We start from the raw sequence: 11,344 nt of genomic DNA on the forward strand, positions 1-11,344 counted from the left end.
ATGTGTATGCAGGTACACTCATGGGGCCGGTGTCCGCTCCCTGGAGAAGATCGGAGCGATCTGATCTGTCGAGCGGTGGCAGTGAAGGTCGCAGAGGGTCACAAGTTCACCAAATCAGAGGCCATGTCCCCCCCCCCTGCCCCTCTGTGGGGCGGGAGAGGGGACTGACTGACTGACACAGCCAGCTACAGTACCAGTCCCTGGGCCCTCCAACACACCGCAGTTATGAACTGGACTCAGCAGTGTCTCAGAGTGGGCTGATGTGGGCTGCATAAAGACAGAGGCTAGCACAACCCACACACTACAAGCTGTGAAATCGCCATATCAGTCCCTAGATGTATTTGAGGCCCTGGAGACTGGAGCTAATTGTTGTTAGTATGATATAGCCGTGTTCCTATGTACACTAGCAGGTGCCCCCCGACCTCACGCACTTTCACACTGCCGGCTGGCTGCGCATTTCCTGGCGCCAAAAGACTGCTGACCACTGTACAATGCCCTCACACAAACATACAGGCACGCATGCTCACACAGTGTCACACATACACACCATCTGCCCTCTGAATATGGGGCCTTCTGGGGTATGGGTGGGGTTAAGGGGAGGGGGCAGGGTTTAAGCCTGCTAGCAGACAGCCTCATGACCACATGCCCCCTGCCTCCCATCCCCCTCCTCCTCCTCCCCCAGTGTCTCTGTGCAGCTGCTCTTGTGTAACAGGAGAAATCACACCGCCAGTTAACACGGCCAGAGCCAAGGAGGAGGGGGAGAACAGAGGGGTTTTATGACTGTGTTGCAGTTGCCCTATTGAAACTGAATTGGACTCTGCCACCCCTCCACCCCCCTTCACTCTGCGTAACCACTCCCACTGTACAAGGAAAAAACGTCAGCAGATGAAAAGAGAGAGGGAGAGAATGGGCAGTCTTCCTCTGCTCTTTGTGCAAATGTCTGTCTGTTGCCAGGTAACGGTGACATTATTGCAGACAGAACAAAGAGTTCTGAGGAGGTGTGTGTGTGTGTGTGGGGGGGTCTGTGTCTTTCTTTTCTCTACCAGCTGCTCCACGGCTGGCGGCTCGTGACAGCTGTCACATGACCAGTTAGGAGCACACCTGTTGTTCCTTTGCCCACCTCTCTCCCCTGGTTGTATCCTCCGTTTCATCCCTGTTTTATCTTTCATGGCACTAGACCGCTCAGAGGGAATGAACTGTCACATTCACAGACACTATTCCGTTATCTCGGTCAGTAAAGACTGTCCTCAGTTATACACTGCTCAAAAAAATAAAGGGAACACTTAAACAACACATCCTAGATCTGAATGAATGAAATAATCTTATTAAATACTTTTTTCTTTACATAGTTGAATGTGCTGACAACAAAATCACACAAATATTATCAATGGAAATCAAATGTATCAACCCATGGAGGTCTGGATTTGGAGTCACCCTCAAAATTAAAGTGGAAAACCACACTACAGGCTGATCCAACTTTGATGTAATGTCCTTAAAACAAGTCAAAATGAGGCTCAGTAGTGTGTGTGGCCTCCACGTGCCTGTATGACCTCCCTACAATGCCTGGGCATGCTCCTGATGAGGTGGTGGATGGTCTCCTGAGGGATCTCCTCCCAGACCTGGACTAAAGCATCCGCCAACTCCTGGACAGTCTGTGGTGCAACGTGGCGTTGGTGGATGGAGCGAGACATGATGTCCCAGATGTGCTCAATTGGATTCAGGTCTGGGGAACGGGCGGGCCAGTCCATAGCATCAATGCCTTCCTCTTGCAGGAACTGCTGACACACTCCAGCCACATGAGGTCTAGCATTGTCTTGCATTAGGAGGAACCCAGGGCCAACCGCACCAGCATATGGTCTCACAAGGGGTCTGAGGATCTCATCTCGGTACCTAATGGCAGTCAGGCTACCTCTGGCGAGCACATGGAGGGCAGTGCGGCCCCCCAAAGAAATGCCACCCCACACCATGACTGACCCACCGCCAAACCGGTCATGCTGGAGGATGTTGCAGGCAGCAGAACGTTCTCCACGGCGTCTCCAGACTGTCACGTCTGTCACATGTGCTCAGTGTGAACCTGCTTTCATCTGTGAAGAGCACAGGGCGCCAGTGGCGAATTTGCCAATCTTGATGTTCTCTGGCAAATGCCAAACGTCCTGCACGGTGTTGGGCTGTAAGCACAACCCCCACCTGTGGACGTCGGGCCCTCATACCACCCTCATGGAGTCTGTTTCTGACCATTTGAGCAGACACATGCACATTTGTGGCCTGCTGGAGGTCATTTTGCAGGGCTCTGGCAGTGCTCCTCCTGCTCCTCCTTGCACAAAGGCGGAGGTAGCGGTCCTGCTGCTGGGTTGTTGCTCTCCTACGGCCTCCTCCACGTCTCCTGATGTACTGGCCTGTCTCCTGGTAGCACCTCCATGCTCTGGACCTACGCTGACAGACACAGCAAACCTTCTTGCCACAGCTCGCATTGATGTGCCATCCTGGATGAGCTGCACTACCTGAGCCACTTGTGTGGGTTGTAGACTCCGTCTCATGCTACAACTAGAGTGAAAGCACCGCCAGCATTCAAAAGTGACCAAAACATCAGCCAGGAAGCATAGGAACTGAGAAGTGGTCTGTGGTCACCACCTGCAGAACCACTTATTTATTGGGGGTGTCTTGCTAATTGCCTATAATTTCCACCTGTTGTCTATTCCATTTGCACAACAGCATGTGAAATGTATTGTTAATCAGTGTTGCTTCCTAAGTGGACAGTTTGATTTCACAGAAGTGTGATTGACTTGGAGTTACATTTTGTTGTTTAAGTGTTCCCTTTATTTTTTTGAGCAGTGTATTAACAGATAGATCTCTTCCTCTCCTCCCTCTATCCCCTCTTCCCCTCCTCTTTAGCGCTTCATTGAGTGTCTGTAGAATGGTGCTGTGCTGCAAAATAGTTTCTGGTTTTATTGGCACGTGCAATAGTACAGTGAAATGCCTTTCTTGCTTGCTCTTTCCCAACAATGCAGTAATCAATATCAGTAGTACTATAACAAATAAATACAAAAGTCAAGTAAAACAAAAACACACGAGAAATAGAAATAAGAAGAACACGAGAACGTAAGTAAGGTATATACAGGGTCAGTTCCAGGGTCAGTCCCATTACCATATTTACAATGTGGAAGGATACAGAAGTGGTAGGGTTAGATATGTACAGGGGTAAGGTGACTAGGCATCAGGATATATGATGATTGTATGTGAGTGTGTGTGTGTGTGTAAAGTCAGTACGAATGTGTGTGCGTGTTATGTGTGTGTGAGCAAATGAAGTGTGTGTGTGTGAGTGAGTGTGTGTTGGAGTGTGAGTGTGTAGAATGTGCATAGAGTGAGTGTGCATAGAGACAGTGCAAAAATAGAAGGGTCAATGAAGATAGTCTGTGTAGCTGTTAGCTATTTAGCAGTCTTATGGCTTGGGGATAGAAACTGTTCAGGAACCTGTTGGTGTCAGACTTGATGCTCAGGCACCACTTGCTGTGCGGAAGCAGAGAGAACAGTCTATGGCTTGGGTGGCTGGAGTCTAACAATTTTCCCGGGCCTTCGTTTCACACCGCCTGTTATAGAGGTCCTGGATGGCAGGGAGCTCGGCCTCAGTGATGTACTGGGCTGTCCGCACCACCCTCTGTAGAGCCATGCGATCGAGGGCGGTGCAGTTGGCATACCAAGCAGTGATGCAGCCAGTCAAGATGCTCTCAATGGTGCAGCTGTATAACCTTTTGAGGATTTGAGGGCCTATGCCAAATTTTTTCAACCTACTGAGGGGGAAGAAGCTCTGCCGTGCCTTCTTCACGACTGTTTGCGTGTGTTAGGACCATTTTATGTCCTTAGTGATTTGGACACAGAGGAACTTGAAGCTCTCGACGCGCTCCACTGCAGCCCCGTCGATGTGGATGGGGGCGTACTCGGTCCCCCCGTTTCCTGTAGTCCACGATAGGCTCCTTGGTCTTAATGACATTAAGGGAGAGGTTGTTGTCCTGGCACCACACTGCCAGGTCACCGAAAACCTCCCTGTAGGCTGTCTCATCGTCGTCGGTGATCAGGCCTACCACTGTCGTGTCGTCAGCAAACTTGATGATGCTGTTGGAGTCGTGCGTGGCCACACAGTCGTGGGTGAACAGGGAGTACAGGAGGGGACTAAGCACACCCCCCTGTGGGGCCCCTGTGTTGAGGGTCAGTGTGGCGGAGGTAATGTTGCCTACCCTCACCACCTGCGGTCGGCCCGTCAGGAAGTCCGGGATCCAGTTGCAAAGGGAGGTGTTCAAACCCAGGAACCCAAGCTTGGTGACGAGCTTGGAGGGGACTATGGTGTTGAACACTGAGCTGTAGTCAATGAACAGCATTCTCACATAGGTACTGTATTTCTCTTTTCTAGGTGGGAGAGGGCAGTGTGGAGTGCAATTGAAATTGCATCGTCTATGGATCTGTTGGGGCAGTATGCAAATTGAGTGGGTCTAGGGTGTCTGGGATGATGGAATTGATGTGTGCCATAACCAGCCTTTCAAAGCACTTCATGATTACAGATGTGAGTGCTACAGGGCGGTAGACATTGTGGCAGGTAGCCTTAGAGTTCTTGGGAACAGGAATGATGGTGGTCAGCTTGAGGCGTGGGGATTACAGACAGGGACAAGGAGAGGTTGAAAATGACTGAATATTCCTGCCAGCTGTTCTGCGCATGCTCTGAGAACATGCCCTGGAATTCCGTCCGGCCCTGCGGCCTTACGAGTGTTGACCTGATTGAAAACCTTACTCACGTCGGCTTCGGAGAGCGAGATCACCCAGTCCCCTCGGTCAGCGAGTGCCCTAGTGTACGGCTTGGTGTTGTTTTTGTTGAAGCGTGCATAAAATGCATTGAGTTCGTCTGGTAGAGAGGCATCGTTTGGCAGATCACGCTGGGTCTTCCTTTCTAATCCGTAATGGACTGTAGCCCTGCCACGTGTTGGGCATCGGAGTCTGTGTAATAGGATTCCACCCTGTTCCTATATTGTTATTTTGCTTGTTTGAAGGCTCTGTGGAGGTCGTAGCAGGACTTCTTGTACTTATTTGTTTCCTGAGCCATAGCCTCTGGGTTGGCTGTGATAGCCCTGTGTGCGGTAGCCCTGTCCTTTATCTTAGCGACAACCTCAGTGTTAATCCAGGGCCTTTGTTTGGGGAAACAGCAAACCTTCACTGTAGGGACAACGTCAGCTATGCATTTCCTAATGAAGCTGGTGACGGAAGTGGTTAGTCCCGGAACATATTCCAGTCAGCTCTAGCAAATCAGCCTCGTAGCATAGCCTCCGAAAAGGAGGACCATTTCTCAACGGAGCGCATCACGGGTACTTCCTGTTCGAGCTTCTGCTTGTAAACAGGAAGCAAGAGTATAGAATCATGATCTGATTTGCCGAAGGGGGACGAGGGAGGGCCTTGTATGCTTGCTTGTGGGACTGAATGGCCTAGGTCTGTTGAGGGGAACACCGTGCTCCTTATCCACATGGCATTGGTAGTCAGGGCACTTGATCAGCACGCACTGATCGGCATGTGCATAATAAAAGGTCTAGGGAGGCTGGCTCGTGACAGTGCGGTGTTGTGTACCGCACAAAATAACAAACACTCAGCATATGTGCAGTATGTGCAGAAACGCTCACCTTCTCATTTTAAATCCTCCTCCAACCTCCCCAATGAACTCTCAAGTGGTATTGCTAATATTCGTATTAATCTCTATAATTTTCTCTCCTGCTTTCTATGTTCTCATCCTCTCTCACCTCTGTATTATGTGTGTGTGTCTTTCAGAGGGGGAGCCCAACCCGAGCACTCCGTTCTGCCACCTCTGGTCTCTTGGCCCTCCCACCCCTATGCTCGGGCTCAGTCAATTTGGTTGGGGATCATTGATGGACAGAGAGATCTACACAACCTACTCCACTTAAAATGTAGAGTAGGGTGTGTAGCTCTGTAGGGAAAAAAATCTAATTTAATCCCTTTTTGGGGCAGCAAAATATGAAAAAAGTTCAAGGGGGTGTAGACTTTCTATAGGCACTGTACATGTATAGAAAAGCCTTGTCATACAAAATTAAAGCCAAAATGTTTTCCTGTACCCATAACATGGTTCCTCTTGCGAGAACAAGAGCCAACTATAAACATGCACTTATAACCCTACTAGTTTGCGGACTTAAAGGGTGCAACTTTTAAAATGTACTCGCCTGATTGTTGTGCGGCTTTGCTCACGTTGTTGACTATTGGCTTACAGCAGTGTAGCTGTTCTAGAGAAAGTACACACGCACACTTATGTTAGTAACATAGTTTAGCATTCCATTCATACCCATGGGATTTGGGGGTGTAGGGGGGAGAGAGGGGATCGGGGTGAGGGGCTCTTGAGCTCTCACAGGGAGACTGGAATGTGTCTGGGTTATGTGTAAAGCAGGGAGGGGAGGGGGGAAGGAGGGTTATCTGGAGGAGAGGCAGACAGGGGTTATGTTGACCACACTATTCTTCTGTTCTACTCCTCACTGAGTAGGATACTGAGGCAGGGCGTAACTACATATGAGGACACTGAGGTCCAGACCTCCGTAATTATTGTAAAAAAAAAATATATATATATATATATATATATATATGTGTATATATATATATATATATATATATATATATATATATATATATATATATATATATATATATATATATATATACACACACATATATACAGTACCAGTCAAAAGTTTGGACACACCTACTCATTCAAGGGTTTTTCTTTATTTTTACATTGTAGAATAATTGTGAAAACATCAAAACTATGAAATAACACATATGGAATCATGTAGTAACCAAAAAAGTGTTAAACAAATATATTATATATTTGAGATTCTTCAAATAGCCACCCTTTGCCTTGATGACAGCATTGCACACTCTTGGCATTCTCTCAACCAGCTTCATGAGGTAGTCACCTGGAATGCATTTAAATTAACAGGTATGCCTTCTTAAAAGTTAATTTGTGGAAATTCTTTCCTTCTTAATGCGTTTTAGCCAATCAGTTGTGTTGTGACAAGGTAGGGGGGGTATACAGAATATATCCCTATTTGGTAAAAGACCAAGTCCATATTATGGCAGGAACAGCTCAAATAAGCAAAGAGAAACGACAGTCCATCATTACTTTAAGACATGAAGGTCAGTCAATATGGAACATTTCAAGAACTTTAAAAGTTTCTTCAAGTGCAGTCGCAAAACCCATCAAGCGCTATGATGAAACTGGCTCTCATGAGGACCACCACAGGAATGGAAGCCCAAAGTTACCTCTGCTGCAGAGGATAAGTTCATTACAGTTACCAGCCTCAGAAATTGCAGCCCAAATAAATGCTTCACAGAGTTCAAGTCACAGACACATCTCAACATCAACTGTTCAGAGTGGACTGTGTGAATCAGGCCTTCATGGTCGAATTGCTGCAAAGAAACCACTACTAAAGGACACCAATAAGAAGAAGAGACTTGCTTGGGACAAGAAACACGAGCAATGGACATTAGACAGGTGGAAACTTGTCCTTTGGTCTGGAGTCCAAATTGGTGATTTTTGGTTCCAACCGCCGTGGCTTTGTGAGACGCGTGTGGGTGAACGGATGATCTCCGCATGTGTAGTTCCCACCGTAAAGCATGGAGGAGGTGGTGTTATGGTGTGGGGGTGCTTTGCTGGTGACACCGTCTGTGATTTCATTAGAATTCAGGGCACACTTAACCAGCATGGCTACCACAGCATTCTGCAGCGATACACCATCCCATCTTGTTTGGGCTTAGTGGGACTATCATTTGTTTTTCAAGATGTGTTGTCACCTACCCTTACCACCTGGGGGCGGCCCGTCAGGAAGTCCAGGATCTAGTTGCAGAGGGAGGTGTTTAGTCCCAGGGTCCTTAGCTTAGTGATGAGCTTTGAGGGCACTATGGTGTTCAACGCTGAGCTGTAGTCAATGAATAGCATTCTCACATAGGTGTTCCTTTTGTCCAGGTGTGAAAGGGCAGTGTGGAGCGCAATAGAGATTGCATCATCTGTGGATCTGTTGGGGCGGTATGCAAATTGGAGTGGGTCTAGGGTTTCTGGGATAATGGTGTTGATGTGAGCCATGACCAGCCTTTCAAAGCACTTCATGGCTACAGACGTGAGTGCTACGGGTCAGTAGTCATTTAGGCAGGTTAGCCATAGAATGCCACCTTTCCAACAAGTCAGTTCAACAACATTTCTGCCCTGCTAGAGCTGCCCCGGTCAACTGTAAGTGCTGTTATTGTGAAGTGGAAACGTCTAGGAGCAACAACGGCTCAGCCGCGAAGCGGTAGACCACACAAGCTCACAGAATGGGACCACCAAGTTCTGAAGCGCGTAGTGCGTAAAAATAGCCTGTCCTTGGTTGCAACACTCCCTACCAAGTTCCAAACTGCCTCTGGAAGCAACATCAGCACAAGAACTGTTCGTTGGCAGCTTCATGAAATGGGTTGCCATGGCCGAGCAGCCGCACACACAAGCCTAAGATCACCATGCACAATGCCAACTGTCGGCTGGAGTGGTGTAAAGCCATTGGACTCGCAGCCATTGGACTCTGGAGCAGTGGAAACACGTTCTCTGGAGTGATGAATCATGCTTCACCATCTGGCAGTCCGACGGACAATTCTGGGTTTGGCGGATGCCAGGAGAACGCTACCTGCCCCAATGCATAGTGCCAACTGTAACGTTTGGTGGAGGAGGAATAATGGTCTGTCTTTCATGGTTCAGGCTCCTTAGTTCCAGTGAAGGGAAATCTTAATGCTACAGCATACAATGACATTCCAGACGATTCCAACTTTGTGGCAACAGTTTGGAGAAGGCCCTTTCCTGTTTCAGCATGACAATGCCCCCGTGCACAAAGCGATGTCCATACAGAAATGGTTTGTCGAGATCGGTGTGGAAGAACTTGACTGGCCTGCACAGAGCCCTGACCTCAACCCCATCGAACACCTTTGGGAAGAATTGGAACGCTGACTGCGAGCGAGGCCTAATTGCCCAACATTAGTTCCTGACCTCACTAATGCTTTTGTGACTGAATGGAAGCAAGTCCCAGCAGCAATGTTACAACATCTAGTGGAAAGCCTTCCCGGAAGAGTTGAGGCTGTTATAGCAGCAAAGGGGGGGACCAACTCCATATTAATGCTCATGATTTTTGAATGAGATGTTTGATGAGCAGGTGTCCACATACACTACATGATCAAAAGTATCTGACTTTACTAGTGATTTAAATGTACAGTGCCTTGAGAAAAAAGTATTCACACCCCTTGACTTTTTCCACATTTTGTTGTGTTACAGCCTGAATTTAAAATGGATGAAATTGAGATTTGGTGTCACTTGCCTGCACACAATACCTCATAATGTCAAAGTGGAATCATGTTTTTAGAAATTTTTACACATTAATAAAAAATTAAAAGCTGAAATGTCTTCGGATGGTGTATCAATACACCCAGTCACTACAACGATGCAGACGTCCTTCCAAACTCAGTTGCTGGGGAGGAAGGAAATGGCTCAGGGATTTCACCATGAAGCCAATGGTGACTTTAAAACAGTTACAGTTTAATGGCTGTGATGGGAGAAAACTGAGGATGGATCAACAACATTGTAGTTACTCCACAATACTAACCTAAATGACAGAGTGAAAAGAAGGAAGCCTGTAAAGCAAATCCAACATCACTGAGTACCACTCTTCATACAGTATTTTCAAGCATGGTGGTGGCTGCATCATGTTATGGGTATGCTTGTCATCAGCAAGGACTAAGGAGAATAGAGCAAAGCACAAGCAAAATCCTAGAGGAAAACCTGGTTCAATCTGCTTTCCAACAGACACTGGGAGACAAATTCACCTTTCAGCAGGACAATAACCTAATACACAAGGCCAAATATACACTGGGGTTTCTTACCAAGTCAACATTGAATGTTACAGTTTGGACTTAAAAATGGCTTGAAAAACGATGGCAAGACTTGAAAATGGCTGTCTAGCAATGATCGACAAACAACTTGACAGTGGAGTGTGCATTATACAATCCAGGTGTGCAAAGCGCTTAGAGACTTACCCAAAAAGACTCACGGCTGTGATCGCTGCCAATGGTGATTCTAACATGTATTGACTCAGGGGTGTGAACACTTATGTAAATGAGATATTTCTGTAGTTCATTTTCAATAAATTGGCTACAAATTCTAAAAACATGTTTTCACTTTGTCATTATGTGGATTGTGTGTAGATGGTTGAGATAAAACATTTTTTTTAATCCACTTGAATTCAGGCTGTAACACAAATGTGGTATAAATCAAGTATGAACGTGATTGTACAATAGCTAATATACAGTGTATACTGTTAAGATGCAGTAGTGTCATACCGTAAGACAAACTCATTATGCAACATCAATGACCTGAAACATGATTGGTCACTAACTGCAGAAAATAAAGAATTTCAATTCAAATATTCAATTGCATGTGTGACGTACTCCGTTGAATGTGGTTGAGAATCAGCAGAAAACTATGCCGCTTCCGCAGCAAGAGCAGGGAGGGTGTGGATCATCATTCTGACCACCACCCACTTAGTTCTACGACGATGAGCCAAGACAAGCTCCACCACAGCCTGCCTGCTACCTCCAGCATCTACATGCCTTCCACTGGGCCCAACAGGAGTCGGCTACCAAAATATGACTAGAAACGAACTACAGACAATAGTAGCCTACTGTTAATATTAACACAATGGTAAGTTTCAGGGATAGGGGTGAAGGAAATTGTGATTAGTGCATCTGGCACAGGTTCAGTGTGTAAGCTGTGCTCAGATGTAGGCTAGTCAGCTGGCCCGAGGCTGATTCACAAAAACTGTAAATCGCTCTGGATAAGAGCGTCTGCTAAATGACTAAAATGTAAATGATTCTACAGACAGGAGATTTGCCCTTTAACTCTGAGCAAGGATTAAATAATCCACCCTGAAAGTCTGCATTACAGACCAACCTTCCTCAGGGAAGGGAAAATAAGGCCTCATCTATGACCTCATCCCAAGGAAACTACCCTGTGCTGTAAATCACCACGGGAACCACTACTCTGCATCTCACACAGCAACACACTAGAATAGCACATACCGGTTAGTGATCGAAATTCCATGACTGCTTTGCTCCACCACTTATGGACACTACATCTAATTGAGGCTTTGATTGAATGAGGCCTGGGAAGGAAACAGAAGCACTTTCCCCCAAAACAGAATAAGCAGTACACATGACTGAACATGGCTGTTGCTGTAAGGGCCACTACTGGGGGAGATAATGCATGAAGGAAGTGGCGTGAAGACAAAACAGCAGC

The sequence above is a fragment of the Coregonus lavaretus genome, assembly GCF_964263955.1.
Source record: "Coregonus lavaretus genome assembly, chromosome: 11".
Taxonomy (NCBI): Eukaryota; Metazoa; Chordata; class Actinopteri; order Salmoniformes; family Salmonidae; genus Coregonus; species Coregonus lavaretus.